Source organism: Rhipicephalus sanguineus, chromosome 9 (genome assembly GCF_013339695.2).
Source record: "Rhipicephalus sanguineus isolate Rsan-2018 chromosome 9, BIME_Rsan_1.4, whole genome shotgun sequence".
Taxonomy (NCBI): domain Eukaryota; kingdom Metazoa; phylum Arthropoda; class Arachnida; order Ixodida; family Ixodidae; genus Rhipicephalus; species Rhipicephalus sanguineus.
This window is the reverse complement of record NC_051184.2, coordinates 90271118-90298904: the sequence shown is the minus strand read 5'-3', so window position 1 is coordinate 90298904 and position 27787 is coordinate 90271118. Positions and strand designations below refer to the sequence as shown.

The window sequence follows — 27787 nt, the reverse complement described above, 5'->3', positions numbered from 1 at the left end:
CGAGAGCAGCGCCTGCGAGACAGAGGCCAGCGAGACGCACGCGTTTGCGGCTCAGGCTACGAACCTCTACCTCCCGTCTTGCTGAAGCGCAGTGTGTGTTATCTATGCATGAGCACAGGCGTCGGCTACCCATTTCTAGAAAGCGCACACCGTGCCGTTTCTCTCCTTTATTGACGACGCTTTGAAGAAGTGCATACCGGGTACCAGTGTTGATTATGAGCTTGTTAATATCATCCTTACGCGGGATTCACGATTTGCTGTGTCCAAATATATGTTCACACCGTCAGCTACCATGCGCAACGGTTTAATCATGATCATGGGCGTTAGTCGTCGCGTATAGACATGCTGTCAAGATGGGTGCATCCACGTCAAACGGTGCTATAGCTGCCAAACACGAATAGACATTGTACAAGCTCTCATATATCACTACACAATAAGCAGTACTTCTGTGAAGACACGTGTCACTTTCGTGTTATACCGATTCCTATGACAGAGGGATCATGTTTTTTGCGTCGTGGCACCACCGTGGTCCACATCTATATAGACGGGTTCGCTGTTTATAAACACGGACGCCGGACGGCTTCCGGTTTCGTGCACTGACGTAGCATCGGCGGGGAACAAAAGCCTTGGCGGGTAGCCCGCTGATTTTCAACACTTCTCACCCTGTGCCTAGCCAAATATTTCAAATAAAGATTCTTCTAATATATACCCAATATTATGAGAGCTAGTCCCTAACTTATGCGCCTTCCTTTTATCTGAAGGTGGAAAAAGGGTCTTTCCTTACACTGACATAACTTAAAAACACGCTTTCCGCTTCGGTGTTGAAATGAAGAACCGGAAGTTTCTTGGGGTACAACATGTGCTGCTACTATCGCAGTCTTGAAACCGTCTGTATATAGCGTCTTGCGCTGCTTACTGTGATAGCGTGCCGACGCATGCGTGGTCGCGCGCTGCACGGCAACTATTATTAATGCCAAGCATTCTCTCAGAAGGGAACACACGGGCGACAAACGCCAATTAGGATTTCTAGAAAGACGTAACCAACCAAAAACTCACAGGGTCCCATATGCATTCGCCTAAGACGACTCGAAAGCGAAAGCCTTTTTCTTCCTCACAGTCGATGTGGTGATTGTTCCCCGCCCCCCTCCGAAAGCCTTCTGCGCCCAGCGTTGTTTTGCAATGCCTCTGGGATCGGCCCGGTCCGCCTTTGACCAAGTGACGCTGCGATGCGATGACGTCGTCATGTGGCGTCATCACGTGAAGATTTTTTTCATCACTCTGTTGACGCCGACGCCGCGGGACGCTGCCACCGCCGACGGCCCATCTGATGAGGCTTTTGCCTTCATAATTGAGAAAGACTTGAATGAACCGTCAGGATTAACCCGGTGATAACAACACCGGGCAGCACGTCTCAGCTACGCTGGTAACAAAAAAAAAAAAGAAAACATCTGTACGGAGTGCTTGGGCGGTGATCTTAATGTGTAGCGCGCGCGCGTATGCAATGGTTTGGCCGCCTATGCGCGAGTGGCGGTTGAAACTTTGCTTCCAATACTTCATAGAAGGCGGCGTGCATTATAATTATCACACTATATATGTGTCTCGGCAGGTTATTGGCCTCGAGATCTTGGAGTGGCGCCCTCTCGCGTGTGACGTCAGAGCGGGGGCTCCGCTCTCAACCGCGCTGCAGCAGCCGCTGCCCCTGTATGCGGATCGTCTGCTTCAGGCGGGAACATTGTCGAACGAACAGCGTCGCGACGGTCAACTAACGCCTGCAACGAATGTTTTCGAGTGTAATCTTGAACTTGTTTTAATTGCGGCCCAATCGACAGGGCCAAGGAATCCCCAGGATGGTCGACGATTGTGCCGATACCACCGGCCGCATTGCTGGTTAGAAAGTGAAACTATGTGCGAGTGTTCTCGCTCGTTATCTTGTTTCCGCCGTACGATACTTATTAGTCTGGGTGGTGCTTTCGATATTTCAGTAAGCGTGCCCTTCTCCAGCATCTACAAGTATGTAGATAAAGCTTGTGAAAGGTAGCGGTGCTTCATCGAGGGTGAGGCAGTGTACGACGCAGGCCACGCTGTTGAATGCGCGGTCGAGGCCGTCAACGGAGATCGCATCACCGCCGCTGCTTTCGTCCTGCAAACAAGTGCGCAAGTGCCGCCTTGTTGCACACCCCCCTGCCGATGCCCATGATCGCAGTTTGTCCCGTAATGTTGGTTCAGTGAGAACGATATTACGTCGTAGTTCCTATTAATATCGCACAGGGCCATCGCATGGGTACTAGAATATAACAAACAGTTAATCGCTGATTATACCACGCACAAGGCCACAGATTTTAACGTGGCAAAGGCAAGCTGGGTCCAGTTTCACGCCACGCGCAGCCTAACGAAAAGCTTAAATAGCTTGGTGGTTTGGGAGGAAAAGAAAAAAGGCACCTAATTTCTGTCTGCCTATAGGCGGCACGGCGCAGTGCCTTATAGGGGTGGGGTAAGGTGGGATAAAAGAAATTAGTACAAAGAACTAGGAAAGGAAGTGATCGGATGTCGACAGGCGCGACAAAGTGAGAAGAGGACAGGAAATATTGGGGAGCCGGTCACAGGAGTTCACGGACGGGACCACGATTCAGCCAGGGGCACGATGCACGTCGGTGACGAGGCGGTGAAGGCCCCGCCGATGAGAGGTGTACGGCATGGCGGTCGAGGCAGCCGTCACAGAGCGCCGACGGCGAGAGGCACGAGCGCGTCCTGAACGGGCGAGCGGGGCATCGCGGGTGACACGTCCGTCTCGCGTGAAATCCTCCAAGCAACTCCCAGCTTAAAGAGCTCCGCTTTTAAAAAAGCGTCTGCACTGCCTCAGGTGAAAATTTTTAGAGAATGTACACTAAACAGCGGCAACAGGTTTCGCTTATGACATTATGATAAGCAGTCCGCTAGGCACGCGCTTGCTTTCATAAGTAAAATACGTATGTACGCCATCCAAATGCAGCCGTAGTCTCAGACATCCTGCGCCGCTCAGCTGAGCTCACGAGACGCGCTTTACTGCGAGGCGATTCGGAGGCCGCGTCGTCGGCTTTTTGTCTAGGGGCCTTCGCGGCAGGTTGCGGGACGGCACCACACCTGGTGTAAGTCGCCTATGCTTATAGCCTGCGTGCAATAAACGCCTTAAGTATTGGCGGGGCGCTTAAACACGGTCACAAGCTTACCTAAGAGTCGCGCGTACGGTGGGTAGCAGAAGTCACTGTCCGCGAAGCGCTTGCTGCACACGGTCGATGAAGGCATGGAGCGCTTTCCCATTCTGAGCTTGCGATGCACTTCTTCTTCAGCTTTGGGTCCTTAGGGTAGCTGTGAAAGCTAACGCCTTTTTCACGAGCGAACGAAGTACACTGAGGCACAGAGCAGTACTTCACCATTACGCAGCACTCGCCGCGGCGACAAGCGGCCGCAGTTCTAAAGAACAAAGAGTTGTAGTTCTAAATGAACGTTAAAAGCAGTCCCACGGTTGTTCGAACAGCGTCAGTAGCCACCATACGCAAGATAACTAATTGAAGAGCTTTTTTGTTGAGATTTACCACAACGGTGGTTTCAACACGGCGCTGGGCCTACGTAGCAGACGAAAGCGCGCGAATCCCCGCTCTGACGTCATACAGGTGCCGTTCGCAGCGCCGCCATCGGTTGCACACCAGGCCAATACACCGGGAAATCAGAGCCGTCAGTCGCGCGCGCGCGAATTATAACGCGCGAAAGTGCTCGCGAGCGCGCAGATGTTTCCTCTGTGAACGGCCACGCTCTACATGCGGTACTCCGGTAACCCTCCAGCCTTCATCCCTTTCGCCGACGTGTATCACGAATGAAAGAGAGAGAGAGGGGGGAGAGGAGAGAGCGAAGCACATGAGAGAGCGACGAACTGTAGCACTCGCCGTTCCTCGAACCTGCTGTTTCCCTCCCCTCCTCCTCTACGTATCTGATCGATGGTTATGGAACCCGACAGCTGCCGGAACGCGCGGTCCGCGGGGCTGTAATCAGCGTCGCCCACACGGAAAAACACTCGGCGGTGCCTCGAGCCGCCGGTCAAGATTGCCAGTCCGGCAAGTTTCTTTTTTTGAAGGCGAAAGCCTCATATGGCTCGCCGGTCGAAAAATCCGGCTTCTGGCAGCGTCGTGTTACCACAATGGCGGCGAAGATGTTACCAACACACTCGTGATGTTAGATGCAGATGTAACGACAGCACATACTTAGAGGTATGAAGTGAACTGAATTAAAGGTGAATTTAAAGTGAATGAAGAGCTTCATCAAGTGACTGTCCGTTAATGAAAAAGAAAAAGATCGAGCATACTGAGACAGATGGTGCGGGATGTCTCAACACACAAAGGAGCCGCTGATATTGCCGGAAAGCGACAACGACGCTCTCGTCGCTGATGGAGGTCTAGGAATACTGCTGCTCAATATGGAACGTCATCGCGATCTCCTACTCCAGCGAAGCGCCGGACTTCTCTATGCCGACAGATACCACAACTGCTGCCACCACCACCAGCCAACGCGTTACATACGGATGCGTTACATTCGGAGAGCCGAATAGACGCAGAGGCGATGAAAGCGGCGGCGCATGTCGCGTGGCCGTCATTATAACCACTGCGCACTCATAGAGAACAGGCGCTAGATTCCACTGATGATCTCCCCGACAAAGATCGACCTACGTGTCATCGCTGTGTTGAGATCATTGATGAGCCCAGTGCGCACACTCCTCACCGGAATGACAACCCCGTCAGTTGGAAGCGCACTGCATGCAAGTCCTGGGTACCTTGAGGCCAGTCCTTGGAAGTCATGGATTGCCGTCTACTTCATCTGAGACAACTGCAAACGAACCGGTCTCTGAAACAGTTTGCAGCTTGAGACCTTCTGCGTAGTCGCGCTGCGCACTACCAACGTATGCTGAAGTCAATTAAGAGCGAATCGATGTACATTGAAGAGAATCGAATGCTGATCAAGTGAAGTGAGCGTGAAGCGAGAGTGAATCAAACTGCTTAACCTGAATCAACGCACTTCAAAAGGAATCAAGAGTGAAATCGAGAATTGGGCGAAATCTCGTCTGCTCAGGAAGTAACGGCATGATAGAAAGGAAAAAAAAAACGAAACGCCGACAAAAATGGCGTTGTCGACGTTTCGTTTTAACAGCGAAACCATTAAAGCTCGAGGTAAAACGGATGGATGGATGGATGGATGGATGGATGGATGGATGGATGGATGGATGGATGGATGGACGGACGGACGGACGGACGGACGGACGGACGGACGGACGGACGGACGGATGGATGGATGGACTTTATTTCGGTCCCTCGGATGACCACAAAGAGCTGTCGTCATCATGAACGGGTATGTGCCACAGAAATCGGGGCAAATCCTCTATTCACCGCTGGTCCAGTAAAAAAATTAAAATTGGCGTACTAACAATCGGAAGGCGAGCGTCATAACCACTCCGCTATCCAGGCACGCTAGCAGAGCATAGCCTTGTGTAATGATATAGTATAGTATAGTATAGTATAGTATAGTATTAGTATTAGTATAGTATTAGTATAGTATAGTATAGTATTAGTATAGTATTAGTATAGTATAGTATATTATAGTATTAGTATAGTATAGTATTAGTATAGTATAGTATATTATAGTATTAGTATAGTATAGTATAGTATAGTATTAGTATAGTATAGTATATTATAGTATTAGTATAGTATATTATAGTATTAGTATATTATAGTATTAGTATAGTATAGTATTAGTATAGTATAGTATAGTATAGTATTAGTATAGTATAGTATATTATAGTATTAGTATAGTATAGTATTAGTATAGTATTAGTATAGTATAGTATAGTATTAGTATAGTATAGTATAGTATAGTATTAGTATAGTATAGTATAGTATAGTATAGTATTAGTATAGTATAGTATAGTATAGTATTAGTATAGTATAGTATAGTATTAGTATAGTATAGTATAGTATAGTATTAGTATAGTATAGTATATTATAGTATAGTATTAGTATAGTATTAGTACAGTATAGTATAGTATAGTATTAGTATAGTGTAGTATAGTATAGTATAGTATAGTATAGTGTAGTATAGTATAGTATTAGTATAGTATAGCGAGTGGGCGGAAAAGGGAAATGATGTTGAAAAGGCGGGAAAGGAGGAGGAGAGAGTAAACCAGAGAAAGAGAGAGAGAGACAGAATCAAAGAAAGGGAGAGAAGGAACTAAAGAGAGAGAGAGAGAGAGAAAGAGAGAGAACCGGCGTTAGCCAGAAGACTTGGGGATCGACCAGCTTTGCTGTGCCAAAGCTTTGCGCGACTTGGTGCAAACTTCCAGATTTTTTTTTTTATTTCTATCGCGAATCAAGAGTGATTCAAGTGAATTAAGAGTGCCTCGTGGAGCGTATATATCTTTTACCTGTTATCTCTTTAGCGTTGGCTCAAGGAACCCCATGCCATTTTCTTTTCACCCATTGCCTCCCTATCACCGAAGCAGCTAGCAGTTCCCCAAGCCCACAGACAGTCGCAGCCGCGCTGTCACGGAAACACGGTGTTTTCGTCCCGGGGCTTTGTCACCGGGCGCAAACGCGTGTCCATACCGTTCCCTTCCAGGGACGGATGCAGCTGCCTGTACCGCCTACTAAGGACATGTACACAAACTCAGAAGAGGGACACTCGCGCCTTTTATGCCGGAAGCCGCTGCCTCCGCTACATGCAATGCCACGATCAGCTATACCCTCGCGAAAATATCATATATGGACGACCAATACATTGCAAGAGACACCACAAGACACCGCTTTGGTTAGTACACAACGCAGACCCTGTGCAGAACATACAGGACGCGTCAAACATTACGTCTTAACGGTCAAATGCTCCAACGAAGAGCTGGAGCTGTACCAGCCCAATCGGACCCCCGTATATACGTCACGTCACACCTTCGCCGAACAAGTGGCCCACATCAACTTTCCGGCTTTGCTCAGTATAGTTAATCAACACGCGCCAAAGGCGACGTTTTTCCGTATATAAACACGATTATCTCAGAATACGATCCCAGACGGCACCGAAACACACGACACACGGAGTAAACTGGATGCTATGGATTTAAACAAATAGACAAAACAAAAAATGACAACAACTATCTTAAATATAAGGGGAAGAAATCGTAAGCGAAAGCTGCGTGATAACATAAAAAGGAACTGCTTTCCTAGTCGAGGATCCCAGCTGGATACCAGCGGGAAAAGAGAAAAATTTCCCGAGAATACGTATGCAAAAGGATAAGGCAAGTGTCTGCCGCAAAAATAAAATATAAAAAAGAGGCCCGAAATCACTGAGGACATTGTAATGGGATGCTGGGACGTTCACCGAGCAGAACCCCTAATATAGAAGGTGTCCGCCCCGCAGAGGCTCTGGCATCGAAAGCGAAGGACAGAATACTGGAGCAGTTTCAGATGAATAGTTTACAATACGCTCTTTATAAATACGGGCTCACACGAATGAAAAAAAAAATCAGAAAGAGATAGCCAGAACGCAGTACAATGCAGCTGATTTCAACAAACACGCTAGGTGGTTACTTGCCGCCGCATCGTTTCAAAGGGTTTCGCCAATACAGGTAATCAGCATCGGCATCATCATTGGCGTCACACAATCCCGCAGTGACATCAACTCGACAAAGGGATCGCGTCCGCACCAGCTAAATGAAAGCAGCCGACCAGCGAAAGAGGCAGTCTATACACACTATACACTCGGCGACGCGTTGCGCTCAGTTTACACGTCGGGTATACATAGGCACATACAACGTGTCGTCCGCATAGGCACAACGTGTAGCAGTCTTCGTAACGCACCACAACTGTGTGTCCTGCGGCCGCCGCTATCATCCGTTGCGCAGGCGTTACGGCACGCTCGATGTTTTTTTTTTCTCTCTTCTCTTTGCATTTATTATTTTTTTTCTCGCCGTAGGCTTGACGCTGCCTTCATCACCAACCGCATACGCGCGTTCGGCCGCGCAAGGCTGCGCAAACAAGGCAGCGGTAGTGGCAGCTTGCAATGAATAGTGCCGCAATGCCGCTTTGTTGCCTTCGTGGCCATCCTCCCTTTTTTTATTTCTTGATTTTTCGAACAAGAGTCGTCCGCTTCTCACCCGTAAGTAGTACTTCTTTCTTTCTTTCTTTCTTTCTTTCTTTCTTTCTTTCTTTCTTTCTTTCTTTCTTTCTTTCTTTCTTTCTTTCTTCCTTTCTTTCTTTCCAACTACCGCAAGTACTAGGCGTACATCGTCACGCAGGCTACCGCAAGCCACAGCCAGCGCGGCGGTAGAGGAAAAACTGGCCGCAATTAAAACGGATGACCACGGGGTGCCATCCTGGACCACATTGGAGCAAGGCAAGATTAGGAGGGAGCGCAGATATACACGAATGAAGCAAAAAAAAAGAATAAAAATCTAGCTATAGATAGTTCCACGCCGTGAACGTTATCGGACGGAGAAGCTGCTGCTCCTCTCATTCGGTCTTCCAAGTCTCTTCTTTCGTTTTTCCCAGTTACTTCTATAAGTGATAAGTTTAAGGCACTCTTACACTACTAGTTCAAATACTGATTGGCTGAATCTAACCAACGTCACACCACGTCATCCATCATATCCGTGATACCCCCTTCGTTACATCCACTTTGCTTCAGCATTACGTAAGCTACGTCACGTGACCCCCTTTCCCTCTCCTCCTATTGTCAGACCCCCTCCTCTCCACCCTGGTCAAGTGACCTTTTAAGAGTGACCACGCCAACGATGCCAACGGCACAGGGTCCGCATAAACAGTTTCGCTGCAAAAAGGGAAGTATCGGCACTACACGTGACCGCAATCAGTGTGTGCGGGCAACACACACACACAGGTATATATATATATATATATATATATATATATATATATATATATATATATATATATATATATATATATATATATATATATATATATGTGTGTGTGTGTGTGTGTGTGTGTGTGTGTGTGTGTGTGTGTGTGTGTGTGTGTGTGTGTGTGTGTGTGTGTGTGTGTGTGAAGCGCCACCCGCATAGCAACGCCGGCAGTACCTGACGTATACAGCGAATCAAATTTGTTTCGTCGCCCCAATTCTATATCTGCTGCTGCTGCTAGATAACGACGCTTCATGGAAGCTGTTCCATGACGCGTTACATCGAGCGCCAGCATAATACACGTGTGTTTCCTCATTCGTTTCCTATATTCATTCGTTTATCTCCTCTCTCTCAGTTCAAGGAACGCCGCCATCTGCGGTGGCAGCGAACACCTGCGAACGAGGTGGACAGCGTGATGCAATAAGGCGCGGCGAGCACGTATACGCGTCATGACTCGATGACGGCGATTCGCTCTTCGAAAAAGAAACGTAGCACCCGCTTCCGCTGAGGCAGTAACTGCTTGTCTCATATGTTACTACCCTGTCGGTAAGTGCAGGTAGTCACGGCAAGCATTCGTAACGCTACATTTTACAGCGAAGTAGCATACGGCTAGGCGAAACCGAGATGTGTCCGCCGCAAGTACGCAAGAACTCCTAACGCGTATGTGCTACAAAAATTGGGCAAGCCCCATACTACTGACCACTGGTCCACTAAATATGAAGAAACACGGACGGCAGATGCCAAATAAAATTTCTAGACAGACGTAACCAATAATTGAGAAAGTCTAATGAACCATCGGGATTAGCCCTTACAGACGCCACCTATGTAGAAACTGTGGCAAATCGATACAACGTTACTTCAAGGCACTCGATATTCTATTGCAGAAAAATAATGCCATAATACGCTCATTTATGTGTGTTGTAGTAATTATTCCGAATTAAATTGCAATTAAATATCTATTTATTCTGAAGTTATTCGCGCCTTGTTTTTGCATAAAATAGAATCAAATCTCAGGCTAGAAATGTAGCGCGAATTCGTTTTCGGTTATGTCAATTTTGAGCAAAGAAAAATTAAACTTTAGACGTGGATCGCGGGAAGCGGAACGTCGAGCGACTCGTTGAACGTGGTAGTGCCGTCAGCAAAGTAATCGTATGCAGTAGTACAATGCAAAATTAAGTTTAATGAAGCCGAATTTATTACGCAGGAGGTTCAATTCATCCCAAGCTCAATGTGTCTCCCTTTCTTAGCCACTAGTCGATACAACAAAAACAGGCGGTGTACACAACTCTGTATACGCCCCTTCCTCTGTAATGTGCAAACCCTGAGGGTAAATAAAATTAATAGATAAGTAAACAAATAAATAAGGGTACTAACTATTGATAATTGATCAAATTGATAATATCGATAATATTGCTCAAATTGAGAGGGCAAGAAAACAGCCAAAAAGGAGCCAAGTGGTCAAGGCTAGTTTTCTGCCGCCACCGGCCCAAAAAAGTAGCCAAATTGGAGCAAAGTAGCCGAACCTGGCAACCCCGCCCCTGGGGTTCTTTAACGTGAACCTAAATCTAAGCACATACGATCCTCAAACATTTTCGCCTCCATCGAAAATGCAGCCGCCGCGGGACATTCAATATTAGCTGTATGAAGCTATAGTACGTGGGTCTTTCGCACGCGCGAGCGTGCTTCTGCGTGCGTGTGTGTGTTGGTGTGTATGTGCGTGCGCGCGCGCGCGCGTTTAAGGGAGAGGTAGAAATGGCGACCCAATCACTCCTTCTCGAATTCCAGCTTAATTCCTGCAGACTGTTTTCCCGTTAACGAGCGAAAGCAAGGAGAGAATCGAAGTGCATTGTGCAAGTGTAGATCCAAGCATGGAACACGCGCCCTGTACAGAGAGGAGAGTCGCCTGTTGCGAAGGCGCCATGTTTCGTAAGTGCAATCACGCCAGCGCTCATAATGAATGATAAAACGAAAGAAACAAAATCAAGCGACATCCTGTTTCACCGACGACTGTCCCTTCTTGAAAACAACTGCGCCGGAAATGACTGGCGCTTGACTTGGCCTGCGTCTCAACTTTAACAAAAGCTTCTTTCCTCATTTAAAGCGAGCGCGTTTACGTAGGATGTTATATACAGTAGATTTAGAAAGAAATAGTTATGGCATGTAGGAGAATCCTAATCATTAAAATTTAAAAAGGTGTCCGTACAAAACTCGCTTTAGAAAAATGTCGTTGGTCTTGAGAATGAATGCGGCCGTTCTAATTTTATTCTCAGTTTGTTTGAACATCCCGCATCTTGTTATATCGTCCAGTAATAACTAACTAACTAACTAACTAACTAACTAACTAACTAACTAACTAACTAACTAACTAACTAACTAACTAACTAACTAACTAACTAACTAACTAACTAACTAACTAAATAAATAAATAAATAAATAAATAAATAAATAACTAAATAAATAAAGGCGTACACACTACGACCTCGTCCTTTTGTGCGTTCTCGCTTTCTGAATAGACTTTGAACTAACTAACCAGCCCACAGTGTACTACGCTGTCGTCCACGGAGATTTACGTTTTGCACAACCAGATCTAAGGCTCGCTAAACCAGCTCGTACACAAAGGAACGCAATCAGTGGGTGAGGCTTCGGTATGGAAATACGCTCAGGCGCACAATTTTTTCTAAATGTCTGTTTTCGTCCTATATTACTAACCAAACCAACAATCGCGACGGTTAACTATTCCCTATATACCAGGCCAACTGCGTACGCTTACAATATGGTACACGCAGCGTTAAGTATTGCATTGTTTAATAAGCTTTATAGTCGAGCGCGTTGTCAGCGTCTGCGGTGTCTGTACCCAGTGTGTATACTGCATTCGCATCCCGTTGAAAAATCCCTGATTGACGCAGCGAACTACGTTTTAGGCGAAGCGTATACGAGTTGCAGGTTTCTGTGGCGGCGGAGGCTTGGTTCGCGGAAAACCCGGCGCCGGCGAGTGTAAGAAAATGCGGGTGTACACTAATGCGGCACTCGTATAGGTGCGCCGATCACATGCCTATTTGTATGCGCCGTTTTCCAATAACTGATGCTCTATCGATCGCGGCCTTGTCGGCGATCGTCCCTTCCTGATAGGGCAAATCTGATCTTTTATCGGGGTCGCCTGTCATTTCACGTTTCCACATCCCAATGTTGTCTCTCATTGTTGCATTTCATTGTTTCACGCGTGACCGTCGTTTTTGCCGGTAGCAACAATAGTGTCGCGCTGCTAAGCCCACAGGTTTAGGTCCAATTCCCAGCATGGAGGAAGGAAAAAGTTGGGATGGAGAATTGCGCTACGTGAAAGAAAGAAAGAAAGAAAGAAAGAAAGAAAGAAAGAAAGAAAGAAAGAAAGAAAGAAAGAAAGAAAGAATAGGTCAGGCGCGCATACGGGTACCTATTTTCCCGATAGGAGAAGGTCTCCTAATTTTTTAAACTACATTTTAACTATAGTTTTAACTATACATTTTAACTCCGTTTCAACGGCGTTACAGTTACCCATTTCACCGTTGCCTAGAAGCACCCGCTACTAGATGATTTGACGCGGGGATGGTGGGCGCGCTGTGGCTGCCGCAGCATGCGAAACGATCGCGAGCGCTCTTTCCGCGCGGGTGGTGTATGCTTTCCCAAAACACCTGTCTGAAACACGCGCCGACGCAGCTTTTTCTTTTTTCTCGAAAAGGCGCACACGCACATGAATCGATCCGATAGGCGAGGACGAAGATCGAGCTCGGCAAAAACTGTCATTAAGCACTGACGGCCAAATCGAGCGTACACATACGGCTAAACTTCACGGTCTATACATGCTTCAAGCACACAACTACATGGTCATATATGTATGTATGTATGCATGCATGCATTGCATGTATGTATGTATGTATGTATGTATGTATGTGTGTATGTATGTATGTATGTATGTATGTATGTGTGTGTGTGTGTATGTATGTATGTATGTATGTATGTATGTATGTATGTATGTATGTATGTATGTATTATGATTAGATAGATAGATAGATAGATAGATATAGATAGATAGATAGATAGATAGATAGATAGACTAGATAGACAGACAGACAGACAGACAGACAGACAGACAGACAGCCAGACAGACAGACAGACAGACAGACAGACAGACAGGACAGACAGACAGACAGACAGGACAGACAGACAGCAGACCAGACAGACAGATAGATCGATAGATAGATAGAGATAGATAGATAGATAGATAGATAGATAGATAGATAGATAGATAGATAGATAGATAGATAGATAGATAGATCGACAGACAGACAGACAGATAGACAGATAGATAGATAGATAGATAGATAGATAGATAGATAGATAGATAGATAGATAGATAGATAGATAGATAGATAGATAGATAGATAGATAGATAGATAGATAGATAGATAGATAGATAGATAGATAGATAGATAGATAGATAGATAGATAGATAGATAGATTCTGCAAGCCTGTACGTTCTGAGAGTAATTACAAAAATTAAGAAGTGTAATAAACATTTGAAAGACATCATGCAACGACGTCCGAATTTTCGGTTGCCGTTACAAAATAATCCTAAATATAGGCTGACAACGCAACTGCGTCGGCACAGGCGTTTATAAATCGACGGGTGTTTAAAAGAGAAAATCCGGCTACGAAAAATCGTTCGGCGACTGCATCTTGCATTCCTTCGATATAACTATTTCCGTACTAAAGCTCGAATGAAACATCGCGAAATTATCGATGCCAACGCTACGATCCCACAGAGATTCAAATTCACAGAAAACGAGTATTTGAAGATAACGTCGCAAAGTTTGGCGAGTATACAAGTTTTAAAATTCGGTATATATAGGACAAAGCGCTACAAATACAAAGCGAGAACGAAAACATACCAATGGGAAATGCCGCTCGCATCATGGATGCTCGTCGAAATAACGTGTATAAGCGGACTCGCCGTCGAAATCACAGAGCGAAAGTTGGCAACACAAGCATACGCATTTGCAGTAACAAACTAAAAAAAAAGACTCAGTCCCGTGCAATATATCTACCACCGGCCCGTTTCAATAAATACCGCATTTCCCGGTCGTCAGTCGGTTTCGATATTGCAAACTCGAAAAGGTCAGCCTTCTATATTTGAAGTTCCGTGCGGCATACAGTGACGTCACTGCGTCACATTTTTGCAGCAGCCCCCGCTTCCCCATGGTAATTCCCTTCGTTCTGTTTCGCGCACTTTTATTAGTTAAGCCCGTGAAAGTTGCCAGGCTGGAAATTCATTCGCCGCTTCCAGTGTTACATGTCGCGCACGGCGTAAAGGGTTTACAACGCAGCAGGCAGATCCGTCATTGTGAGCGGGCATCCTTTGAGTACAGCCTTTTTCGGTGAGCAATCTTTCTAAAGGACATGCGCCACAAATGAAAGGAATTTTGACAAAAAAAAAAAATCCTGAGCCATTCAACTCTGCGAAGGTGGATTATCAGCGATGCTGGGTAGCACACGGCAGAGGTGAAACTGAATTTTGATGAAAGGTACAAAAAGGCGCAGAATTTTTTTTTTTATTTAACGTATGCCCCTTCAAAGCACTCTCATCTGTATTTGCGTGGGCTAGAAGTGCTGCGCGCACGTGATTTATTTATTTATTTATTTATTTATCTATTTACTTATTTATTTATTTACTTATTTATTTATTTACTTTTTCTGTTTATTTTTAGTGAACCAGTGGTGAGTAGTGAGGTTTGCCCAATTTCTGTGACCCATACCTCGCGGTTTTCTGTTGGGTATGGTATAACTGTTCACTCTAAAGCCGGATACAGCTTAAGAAGTCAGGAAAGGGGCCCCGCCCAGAGAGAGAGAGAGAAAAAAACTTTAATAGCAAGTGTGTTTGGACCCCCCGGGACCCTGGACCACTGCGCGGTCCTACGCCACGTCTACACGGTCATGCCTCTCACCGCGACGACATCGGCCTCCCGAGTCCCCGCAGCAAGTTGCAACGCCGGGTCCCCAGACGACAGCAAGACCTCCCAGTCCTCCCAGTTGGAGATGGCAGGCTATCCCCGCGGGGGAGGATCAGCACGCCCAGATGACCGAAGCGCGGCAGCCGATAGCCTTCGCTGCAAAATAGTCCCGCTCATGCACTCGGGAATGTTTTCTGAATGTCAATGAGCCGCACGGCCCAGTGACCCCCACTGGCCGTGCGGCTCATGACGTCAGTCTGGGGTGCGCGGCCATTGGTGCAGACTTGTGTGCGTCCACCTTTGAAGAGGAAACGCCGCGGACTTCTAAACTTGTGTCCGATAGGTAACTGCTCGCGGAGTTACGAATCGCATATAGTCGGATACAAGTTTAGAAATCCGCAGCATTTCCTCCTCAAACGCGGATGCACACAAGTCTTCACCAATGGGCTCGCACTCCAGACTGACGTCATGAGCCGTATGGCCAGTGACCTTACATTCGGAGAACACTGCCGAGCGCATGAGCAGGACTATTTCCCTAGCCGCGGAGGCGATCGACTGCCGCGCTTCGGTCATCTGGGCGGCGCGTCTTAAGTTGTATCCGATTATATATATTTATATACAGATTCGCCGTCACAATGACTGTAAGGATCAGCCGGCTATGTGAAGCCAACTGTTTATCCATATGTGCTATCCTGTGTCTATAATGGCGATTCGACAAGACGCAGTCAGCAAAGCCGGCGGGAGGGTTAGTCACAAAGACAGCTTCGCGTATACACACACAAAAAAAGAAAAATAACACTGGTAGGCAACTCAATCATCGGACTGATATTGAATGGAGGCGATGTTTCTCTTATAACAGCTGACACTGAAGGTCAGTCGACACTAAGGTTTACAATAATTCATTAATCACTGGCCGCCATCTATAGCAACACTAGACATAATGGAAAATAATTTAGCTATAGCTTTATAGCTATCACTAGAAATGATTAGCCAGCACAACACAGTAGCAGATATAATTAGCCGGAAGTAGCAGCCATTGGCCGCCATTTATTCATTAACAGTCAACGTCAGCCGGTGCTAATAACGAGTGCTGGCACAGTATTGCGAATGAATGCGGCATTTGAGGTGAAGTCATTGCAATGCCTTCGGAATCGTCCCATGCTTTTCGTCCGAAACTGGACATCGATCGTCATATCCGTTACGGAATGTGCATAGTAATGACCTAAGGAAGGCATTGTCCTCAAAAGAAAGAAAGAAAGAAAGAAAGAAAGAAAGAAAGAAAGAAAGAAAGAAAGAAAGAAAGAAAGAAAGAAAGAAAGAAAGAAAGAAAGAAAGAAAGAAAGAATAGAACAGAAAACAAAAGAAACGCAACGGATCCCTTCTGCTCTATTTTCATTCCGACTGTTAATTATTCTATAAGATCGATGCATGTAGCTATGCCAGTGCCGATATCGATTCTGTTCATATCTATAATTGATATAATATTCGCGTTGGGAGCGCGCCATCCGCGGTACAGTGACTCAAAAACGGAGGCGGAGGAGTGGAATTGGTAGAAAAGTTAATTACTTCGGTCTCGGAGCCTTTGCTTCTGATTACGTGGACGTTAACACAGTGTGTTAGCACTCGGGCGCGCAACGCGAAAAAAGCTAGTTTCGGCGGAGTTTTTCGTCTCGCGCTGACTATACGGACCCAAGTTATTTCTGACAGCGGCTGGCGCCGACGCGTGCGCCGTAGACGCGTTTAAAAACTTAAATGAAACATTAGTTTTTAAAACTCTGTCCCTGATCCGCCTTTCTATATACGCAGAGACGGCATGCCGATCACATATAATCCGGCAAATATTAATTATCCGCATTTCGTTAAAAATCTATCTTTCTCCCTATCTGTCTAAGAAAAAGAATGGAACGCGAAAATAGATTACAAGAGGTGTCGTGAGAAAAAAAAAAAGAAATGCAAGTCTAATGATTGTTGAGGCACAATATACAACCATACCAGGGTAATCTTTTTACTTAACCAGAAACTCCCAACTGGGGAATATAGTCAGATAATGCGTGCACATCCTACGGGATTACCAATACGTGACTATATAGTGGCAGCTCTTTGAAACTCACAACCAACTGTACAATAGAGTTGTCTTGCTATCCTTACTTATTTCTAATTTTTCTTGTTGCTGCGGCAGGAATGCTGTGACCAATAAGTATTTCTTTCCTTTCCTTTTTTTTTATACTGTCCCACTTTTACGCGCAACACACACACACATACAACAGAATATTCCGCGAGAGGTGACAGGCTCACACCGGCAGAGCTGGCCAAATAATGCTAAAGCCTTGAAAAAAAATATTACGCATCAAAACATGCGAACTTTCACTCGTATGGCCAAGGCAAGAGGAAAAGAAAAAAAAAACTTTCCGTGACGAACACGTCAATCAATTTAGTATACATACGAAAGTATACACAGTTCAGAACGAACATGCACATGCGTAACGACTTTAACTTTTAACTTAGTGGCTCTGGCGCGTGTTCGAGGGCGCAGGTTTGACTCCCAGCCAAGGCGGCCCGCATTTCGATGGAGACGAAATGCACAAAACACCCGCGTACTTCGATTCAGGCGTACATCAAGGTGGTCGAAATAATTCCGCAGACCCACACTACACGGCGTGCTTCCTACCAGTATACTGATTTTGGAGTGTAAAATTTCAACATTTAAATTAAAGGGACACCAACAGAGAAGCGATTTCTCGCGTATTAGCGGATTGTTCTTTCGTGATACTAAAAACGCCAAGCTTTACGCGAGAACGCTTGGTAAGCGAGGAAACGCGCGAAAAGAAAATACGGGTGGCGACGCCACCTTGAAGTTCTCGCACCAATCACCGTGACGTCAGAGATTTTGACGGCGCCTACTATAGGCATCCGTAGTTTCTAATCGGTAAAAACGAAGTACGTTGTCCTCTGAGGGGACCATAGACATAAAATGGCAAGTTTCAGAAAATTTCGTTGAGCCAATGTCGCCAAAACACGAGAAATACACTTCGAAATCTGTGACGTCGCGCGCGGAGATTTCGCGCGTCACGGTCAAATGACATTTTTTTTTTACCTTGACTTTTTCGCCTATTAATAAACCTATGACGGTGAAATTAAAGGGACCGACAACTGATTTTCCTCGACACAGTTTTTTACGGCGCGACAGGAAGCTCATCCTTTGTGGCGTTTTTAGCTGCAGTGGTTTATCCGAAAAGCACGTAGTTATTTTATAAGCAGTATTTTTCGATCTGAAAGGCTCCAAAGACGCACGAAGGCTTGCTCCAGCAACGCTGAGCATTTATAGCGATGCCGCTAGCCTTTGTGAACGCTGTCGTTGTTCTGCTTTCGCAGGAGTTACTGTAACTATGCTTAACCACCTTTATTTTGAGCTTTCCAACCATTTTTGAAAATAGCAAGCTGTTACAATGAGATGTGTGGCTTTATACACCTTCCCGGTATTTGTACAGCGTTGTGTGCGCCTGCGCCCAAGGTTGCCTGCGCCTGTGTCATGGATGGCTTGTCCCGGCGTCGTTACTCTCTCGATACACGAGCCAAGCCAAGTAATCGAAAACGTAACTGTGCATATGCACGGCCACACCGAGTAGCAGCGCATGTCATTTCTGAGACAAAGTGTAGGTAGCAAAACTATGTCGCTCCAAAACCTTAGCGGCCTGGAAACTGCGTGCATGGTTGCATGAGCACGTTGAAAAGTTGCTCAAGACGCGCTGACGAGCATGGGATCATTACGTCACGCGAAGGCAGCGCCACTTTAATGCATACTAACGCAGGCCTATATGTACATTATTATGGAGTAATACCTTTCAATATAAAGAAACGAACAATATTTCAATACTAACAAAAAAAAATCGTCGACCGCGTACAGCAATCAACGGTCACGCGGCCGTCTTCATCGGATCAATCATGTTTTTGCCGCCAGAGGCGCCACATGTCATTTTTCGCGACTTTCAATTAAGAAATAAAAATATAAATCCATCTCTCACGAAAAAAACAGGGTTGGTTTAAGTCAGTGCGACGGACAATCTTTACATCAGTGGAGTCAACTCATTTCATATTCTGGGCAGTTGTCGGTCCCTTTAAAGTCATTGCTGTTTTCAGAGTCGAATTTATCGATCTAAACTGAGTCACTGCTTCACTTTGACGCGAAGGTCACGGGATCGAATCCCGGCCGCGGAGGAGAGGCGAAAATGCTAGAGGCCCGTGTACTTATATTTAGGTGCACTTTAAAGAATACCAGGTGACTGAAATTTCCGGAGCCCTCCAATAAGGCGTCCCTCATATTCATATCGTCGTATTGAAAAGTAAAACCCCAACAATTATTATTTATTACTGCTTCATTTTAGTATTCCATTAAATAAGTTTTGAAACAGGAGAGCGAGCCAGAAAAGTGCTCGTTTGTGCACTTCACGCGCGAAGATAAACATATTCGCATAGATATACGTACACAGACGTGACGAGTTCCGCAGGTGGCCGCAACGCTTTCGTATACGCAGAAACAGCAAAACGGCGCGTATCGAGGATCCAACAAGGGCACCAACCACTTCAACGCGCACTCGTACCAAGCAGCGCTCGCGCACAGACGCAAGTATCACTATACAACACAAAGTTCACAGTGCATGGACGTGATGCCGCTGACTGTTCCGAGCTCGTTGAGTAAAGTGGGGCACCAGATCAGCGCTACGAGTACGCTATAGATCGCACGCGCGAACATGACGCGAAAGCGTCGGCGTCTCAGGAACACGCGTATATAGTATCGCACTGAGTGCGTCAACGGCGACTTCGTCATCTGCCGACGCGCTGTGTATGTAGGGACGCAGTTGTTGCGTCGTTTGCGTGCGCGCCAGCGGCAGCTGCGCGCGAGTCGTTGCTGCGACCCCCACCACCGCCGCCGCGTCAGCGGCGCGCGATGAAAAAAAAAACAGGGAGAGGAGGAAAATAAAATAAAATCGCACTCTTTCTACACGCGCAAGTGGGCGCGGCATGCACGCTTAAACTTCGCTCTCTTTTTCTTTTCAATTTTTTTTCTCTCTTTTTTTTTTAAGACCAAGACCTTAGATGCCTCGTCACACGCGAAAAGTGAGCATCGACGTCGGCGTCACCACGAGTGAGGCAAAAAAAAAAAAAAGATTCAACCAGCTCCGCTTCGCGGACACCGATGAAACAGCGAAGATGGTGGCGTTCCCTTCGTCAGACTTATGCATTTCTATGTTTTGCAAGTCTTTAACATATGTTGTATCACTGCTCTTCATCAAACACCCTTTGTTAAGCTTTGAGGTGGTAGTATAGTTTTATTGCATCTAGGCCATACCACTCTTACACACAGGTTTTGCAAAGAACCTTTCGCTTAAGATGCTCCGATATGTTGTTTCGCTGTTCTTCATCAAACGCTCTTTGTTAAGCTTCGAGGTGGCAGTGTAGCCACCACCTTTTATCACCACAAAGTGTCACGTGACAGTGGTGTGACTGTGGTAACGCGCACGCCATTTGTTGGGCAAAGTGTCGCCTTCTTCCTTTTTAGTGAAAGTTGCCTGTACCGGGATTTACCCAATTTCTGTGGCACATACGCGTTTATGGTGATCATATTTTTCTGATAGGCCGTACAAATTTCTCTGGCACATACCCGTTTCTTGGGCTAGCTGTTGCCTTCATTTTTCAGCAAGGCGTTGCTTCGGGCTAGTTGGTAATCCATAATTACGAGATTAGGAGTGTGGGTGCATACCGTACTTTGACAATACGGCAGTGTTGTTTAGAGACAAAGACCGGTGCACGCGTGAAATAATAGAAGCCGCAGCAATGAACTGCGGTGATTACGAGTGTGTCAGCGCACCATCCCTTCTCTTATCCCAAAGAGAAATGGGATATCTTGATGGCAGCTGGTAAAAATGCAATGCAACGAACACGTGTGGTGTTAAAAATGCAACGCAATGAACACGTGTGGTGCTGATCAGATGAGTGGCTGTAGCTGGTTCTTCTTTTATTTTCTTTCTTTCACTGTATATATTTGCGAGCGCAGATATTAAACGTTAGTTGGAAGTTAGCGCTTGTGCTCGTCGTGTTCCTTTGTCCCTTGTGTAGAAGTTCCGCGCTATAAATCTCGTAATTCATTTTTCAGTGGACCAGCGGTGAGTAGCGGGATTTACCCAACGTATATATGTGGCGCATACCCGTTTATGATGCCCACAAGCGTTACCACGGACCCCGGACGTGAAAGGCTCGTCGACCATTAAGAACAGCTTCGCTATTAAAAATCATCAGGCAATGACGCGATGATGACGTCGCAGATCGCCATAATTTTTACCGCATCATGACGTCACCGTGACGACGCATGACCTGACGTCACACGATGACCTCATCACCATCACATCATATCGTCGCTTGGTCAAAGGTGGGCCGATCCCGGAAGCAGTGCAAAACCTACGGAGGTGCAGAAAGCTACGAATACCTCCGATGCCAGAGGCCACGCAAAACCACATTGTGTGCATGAAAACTTTCAGGAAGGGGGGTGGGGGGGACCATTGCAATCGACTGAAAAGAAAAAGAAGGCGGCTTTAGCCTTCGAGTCGTCTTAGGCAAATGCATAAGTGTGTGTGTGTGTGTGTGTGTGTGTGTGTGTGTGTGTGTGTGTGTGTGTGTGTGTGTGTGTGTGTGTGTGTGTGTGTGTGTGTGTGTGTGTGTGTGTGTGTGTGTGTGTGTGTGTGTGTGTGTGTGTGTGTGTGTGTGTGTGTGTGTAAGATAAGATTAGCCATACTTCTGGTATTACGTGGTACTACTACTACGCACGTACTACTCACTTGAAATGCGTAAAGCTTCTCTAATGAGGTTTTATTTCAGAATTATTCTTATATATAGTCCATATTCGGCCTTTATTATTACTTCTTTGTGGCCTATACTTCGCAAGCGTGTTTTTTTTTTCTGCTTAGTTTCCTGATTGCGGTCTTGGAAATTGGTTTTTTTAGGTGAATTACAAAACTGCCACTGAAACCTCAATTTACTTGCCAAAGAATTGCTTCGCACTGATAAAGGCTAGCTTAATATGCTCACTGGCAACCTAAAAATGTAGTATAATCTGCACCAAAAAAAAAAAAAAAATAGTGAGACGGTCGCCACTCGTCTAAGACGACTCGAAGGCGAAAGCCATCTTCTCCTTGTTTTCAGTCGGTTGCACTGATCCGATGAGTCGATTGTACTATTGTACACCTGATCCTAACCAGGTTAATTTTTTCTTTTTTTTTGTCAACTGTGACGTTTTATTATTATTTTTTTTTTAGAAAACCGATATAGGTTACCTTCACATTTAGCTTCGTACAAAAGAGTGGACGACGTTTTCCCCATCACTTTCCGTCATAGTTGCGGGCTTTTCACGTAAAACTAATTTTTACATACAACATGAAGGCAACATGAAGTTGTATGCAACGCGTTTAACCCACCGCGGAGCGTAATTCAACTGTCCGCGTTGCCGTTGCCTTGCTCGGGGGCAGCCACCTCGTCATGATACTTTTCCTTTCTTTCTTTCTTTCTTTCTTTCTTTCTTTCTTTCTTTCTTTCTTTCTTTCTTTCTTTCTTTCTTTCTTTCTTTCTTTCTTCTTTCTTTCTTTCTTTTTTTTTTTTTTGCACGTGTACCTGTTGCTTCCTTTAACGTGCAGTCAGCAGCACCTGGCTGTGAACGCTGCCTTTCAGCTACAACACCGTAATTCAACTGGTCACATAACACCTGCTAACGTGTTTTACCGAGCTTTAGCGTACAAGCCCAAGAAGATGTAACGTTCATAGCGCTGAAATAAAGATGATTTTTCAGAAGACTTCCAAATAGGGTTGCCACCTGTCCGGTTTTAGACCGGCCCGGCCGGTTTCTTAGATAGAGGGCCGGTTGCTGGTCCGCACCAAAGAACGGCCGCCAATCGCCGGTCCTCTTTTGTCATGATATCCGAATTATTTATTTTCTGGGGTGTTTTATGAGTATCAGTTCAACAACTACGACAGTAACTATTTTTTGTCAATCATCAAAACTCTTACGCTATTAGTCAACCACTTTTTAAGGTTCCTTCAGAGAGAGAGAGAGAGAAAGAGCAGAGGAAGGCACGGAGGTTAACCAGAAGTTTGTATCCGGTATGCTACCCTGCACTGGGGTTGGGGGGTTGAAAGCGAGAGAGAGAAAATAAATAATAAGGCGAAAAAAGAAACAATCACAACCACGCACACACGAGTGCGTTCCGCTCAGAGGCGCTCTGACAGGCCAGTGGATCGCAGGAAGGCTAGTAGTGCTTGTAAAGCCTTCTTCTGCGACGTTATGTCCGGACGATGGCGTAAAAGTCTTTCTTCTGATAGAGGCTCGTCGTCTAACTTGTTCAATTAAGCGTAGCGATTATTGGGATAGAGCATGTTATTGTGCGTGTTTGTATATATGAATATCTGATATTTTTGTGGCCTATGCACGATATAAATATTAAAGTTCGTTTCTGTCTACAATCTCACGGGCCTGTTGGATTCAGACGAACAGAAGAGCTTTTTATGCACGAAGTACGCGCTGTTGCTTTGCAGCGCAGCACATTTAGAGCAACAACCAAAATGTCACTTTTAGTACAAGCGTCTTTCCAATCACCGGTATTTTTATGCCACAATTAGACTAGGTTAGCTCAGTGTTGTGTTTTTATGTACACGTACATTCAATTTATTTCGCTCAAGGGAAGCTATGTTACATTAAATGGCACTGCATGCTAATGACTTAACGTGGCGTCTATTATTCAACATTACCTTAATCTCTAGTACCCCCCCCCTCCCTTTCCGATGGAACGGTCTTTTTTTTCGGGGAAAGGTGGCAACCCTACTTCCAAATTAGGCTTAAGGCCTCCGCTCAGTAATCTGGATTACTTTGCGCAAGTTTAGTTTAAGACGTGGTTCGTAGATCTCCTTCTGGTAGTTTTTGTTTCCTGTCACTAAAGTATTTTTTTTCATGTAAAATTTATATTTTTCATGTTATCATAATATTCGTGCTTTATTTTTCATTGCTTTTCAGGGTCCTGTTGCTGCGGTTTAATTTATATCCCATTTGCACATTTATTTGAAAATATAACAGACACAAGGCATGCACCAGCTGGACCCTCTTCTGTATGCCTTCTGATAGCAGGGGGGAAAAAATGGAGGTGGACCCTAATTCTTGACTTTGGTAGTACGGTATAGTCGCTCTCGCACCTCGGCGTTCGTGTGCCTATACTGTATTCCTTGGCTTAACTTTGCGTTTCGTCGCGCTGACGAAGAGGATCTCAGAGGCCACGTATAGAAAGAAGCGCGTGGTTGAGATCTGCCAGATCACATGTGACTTTAAAACCCGTGCTGTGTGGGCCTAAGGGCGCCCGCACCAACAGCAGGCGATCCACTCCTCAACTTCACACAAATGGCGCGTGCAAACTATATTGCTTACGATTCCCATTTCAATTCATTTCTATCCTACATCACTGACCTGTAAGACGCGAGACCAACTATACAGGCCCCCAGAGTCGATATCCGATTCCAGAACATATCGCAGTTTGCTGAAACCGGCTCGCAATTAATCTCCGCAAACTCAATCGTTAAGCGAAGCCGGACAGTCTGCAGCCGATATCGACCCGCGCGGCGCACAATTCGATATATACAACGGATCGCTCGTTGCCCCAATTCGGACTTTTCGGCGAGCCCCGGTTTAATGACACCTTAATTAGGCAGGCCCACCTACAGGTTTACTCCGCGTCGGTAATTAAGGCGCCGTGTCTGTCTCGATCGCCCAACGAAGCGCAGCGCTAAAACTCGGTCGCGGGCGCCGGCCAACGACGGCGACCAACAAGCGACGAACGCCTCGACCGGCGCGACGCCGTGTACCCTCGCGACGTCTGCGATTCCGAGTCACAGTCTATATACGGCAAATATAACCAGTTAAACCTCGATATAACGAATTCGGTAAAATTCGCAATTCGTTATATCGAAACTTCGTTAAATTGAAAGCTCGTATCTACGAAGATACGAGCTCGTCCGTAGTGCTGGTGGCCTCTACGCCTATACTCGGTTACAACCTAAGAAAAAATGTCAGCTCCGCCCACAGCTACCGCTGTCCCTCCAGCAGAAAATTTGCATGAACATGCTCCATCCAATGGCGCTCACAAATTTTCGTGACGTCAAGCGCTTCTCGAGTGTTTTAGATAGTTGACGTTCCCATACAGACACACGTTTACGAGGGGCGTTCAATAAAGATTTCCCCTGACTGACTTCTATTTATTGCAGGATGCTGAAACTGCGCATGTGTAATGACATAGGTCACTGTAGGTCACGTGCCAATGTGCAACTCTAAACTAATAACGGTCTTTCTTTTAGAGGTGCTGAAGTGGTTTGAGGTGTGATAATGAATGTAGTGGAACACAGAGCAGCCGTCAAGTTCCCGTACTTGAAAGGCCGCACTCCAAGGGAGACGTTCGATGACATAAAAGGGGTTTATGGGGAGGATTCCCCATCATATGATGTAGTGATGAACTGGCATCGTCAATTCAAATACGGTCTGACTTCGGTGGAAGCGGCTGCGATTGCAGGGCGACCCCACTCCGCTGTCGATGAACACACCATCCAGCAAGTGTAGGCCGCCATTTTGGAAAATCGCTGCGTTAGCATTCGAGACCTAGCCCAACATGTCAAGATTAGTGTGGGGTCCATGGAAAAATAATTCAGGCATCTTCTTATGCGTAAGGTATCCGATCGCTGGGTTCGCCGGCTGCTCACACCTTTCGAAAAGCAGGAACGAGTCGAATGTTCCCAGGCTCTTTTGACCATGTGCCATGGAAACCAGCACGACTTTTTCAACAGACTGATCACAAAGGATGAATACTGGGTCCATCATTATGATCCGGAGACTAAAGTCCAGTCGATGCAATGGAAGCACTTGGACTCACCGCCTCCAAAGGAGGCACGCACCCAGCCCTCGGCGGGCAAGGTCATGCTCACAGTCTTTCGGGACCAGCCCTGAGTAGTCTTGATGGATTTCCTAGCAAAGGGTGCCACGATTACTGGGACATACTATGCTTCACTGCTGCGGAAATTGCGAGAGACCATCAAAAACAAGAGACGTGGCATGCTCACCAAAGGCGTCCGCCTTCTGCAAGACAATGCCCCAGTTCACAACTCACATGTTGCCCAGACGGAAGCACGCTCCTGCGGCTTTGTAATTCTACCGCATTCCCCTTATTCACCCGACCACGCACCATGGGACATCCACCTCTTTCCAACATTGAAGTCATATTTGAAGGGCAAGCATTTTCTAGATGATGAGACTCTGATTTCTGAAGTTACAACATGGCTTTTGCAGCAACCTGTCGACTTCTAAAAGCGAGATGTTTACAGTTGCATAAAAAGATGGGAGAAGTGTGTGTCTCTGGGTAGCACCTATGCAGAGAAGGACTAATGAAATCTGCGAAGTTTCGTTGCTCTCCGTTCCCAGGAAGTGGGTCAGGGGAAATCTTTATTGAACGCCCCTCGTATGTCGCTGGTTTTAGGTCGGAAACTTGAACGCCTTGGTAAATTTCGTCAGAGATTCTAACATCGCTGATCAGCCAAATATAATGTTTTAGGCAATAACGGCGAACCTTTAACTCTTAATACGCGTAGTATATACATTAGCCGATAAAAAGTACCAACGGCTCGAGCAGAAACCAGCTAGCACGACTGTCTCTCAGAGGTAAAGGGCAGGTACGCCGCGATTCTCTGGGCGGAGCTTTTCATATTTTCTTAGGTTGTAACTGAGTATTGGCCTCGAGGCCCACCACTGGAAACGCCGGCGCCACCGTCGGCGTGACGTGCTTGGCAGGATCACGTGGTCTCAGCGGCCGCGCCGGCTGCTTGTGGAGCGCTGCCGCGTGCTTTGAAAACCAGTTTCAAGTACCACATGCGCTGCGGTCTGTTCAAACACGGAAGTTTTCTCGCACTTTCTGCTCAATTGAAACCATTGTAATAGAGTGGATTCCTCGGAAGGCGACGAACATGGGGCTCTACCGCTCGGTGCCGCAGTGCCGCGCTTACGCAAAGGAGCCCAGTGTCAGCCTGCACCGGTAGGACAAGAAACAGCGTGAAGCATGGGTTGTAAAGCTAAGAACCGGCAAGTAGCCATCCGCTACGAGTCCTGTGTGCAACGAGCACTCCCGCGACGAAGACTTTTGTTACTGCGTCGGGCCTGCGATGTTCGGTTAGTAGCAGACAGCGCGCACTGAGACGATGGCTCGCGCGCGCTTCCCGCCGGCAAATGATGCTTATCTGCCACAGGATGGTAAAAGCGCTACCTTTTACCACGTGCGATGCCATCTCAGAACCCTCCAATGCGACCTCTTGATCGTTGGCCCCGTGCTCAGCGTCCACAAAATCGGCTGCAGATGCACAAGTCATTGTTTAGATACGTTGAATTAAAAAACACACAGGGTCCCTTATGTATTCGTTAAAGATGACTAGAAGGCGAAAGCCATCTTCTTCTTGTCAGTCGATGTACTGATTCTCCCGCGACCCCCTCCAAAAGCGTTCTGCACCTAACGCGGTTTTGCACGGCCTCCGTGACCGATCACGGAGGCAATGCAAAGCGACCATGACGTGTGAATACGCCATCATGTGACGTCACATTATGTGGCGTCATAATGACGCTACACATTTCGGCGATCTGTGACGTCATGATGACGTCATATGGTGACACCATCACGTGACGATTATTTTTCGCATCACTCGTGTTGACGCCGCCGACGCGGGACGCCGACAGGCAACCTTCCCATTTGAGGAGGCATGCATTGCTTCATAAGCTACATAATTTTGCATTGCCTCCGTGATCGGCCACCGGCCAACCCCT

At 46.3% G+C, this 27787-nt stretch overlaps 1 protein-coding gene across 2 annotated transcripts in view; it reads right to left on the bottom strand.

The window, feature by feature from the left end:
* Positions 1-27787, bottom strand: part of LOC119406003 (ras-related protein Rab-3) — a 111511-nt gene that overhangs the window by 41436 nt on the left and 42288 nt on the right. The window contains exon 1 of one of the 2 annotated variants that reach the window (XM_037672837.2): positions 19391-19525. The exons of the other annotated variant lie outside the window; for it this stretch is intronic. The gene's annotated coding sequence lies outside the window, so the exon portion shown is untranslated. Of the gene's footprint in view, positions 1-19390; positions 19526-27787 lie in introns of those variants that run through there. 2 annotated transcript variants of the gene reach the window in all.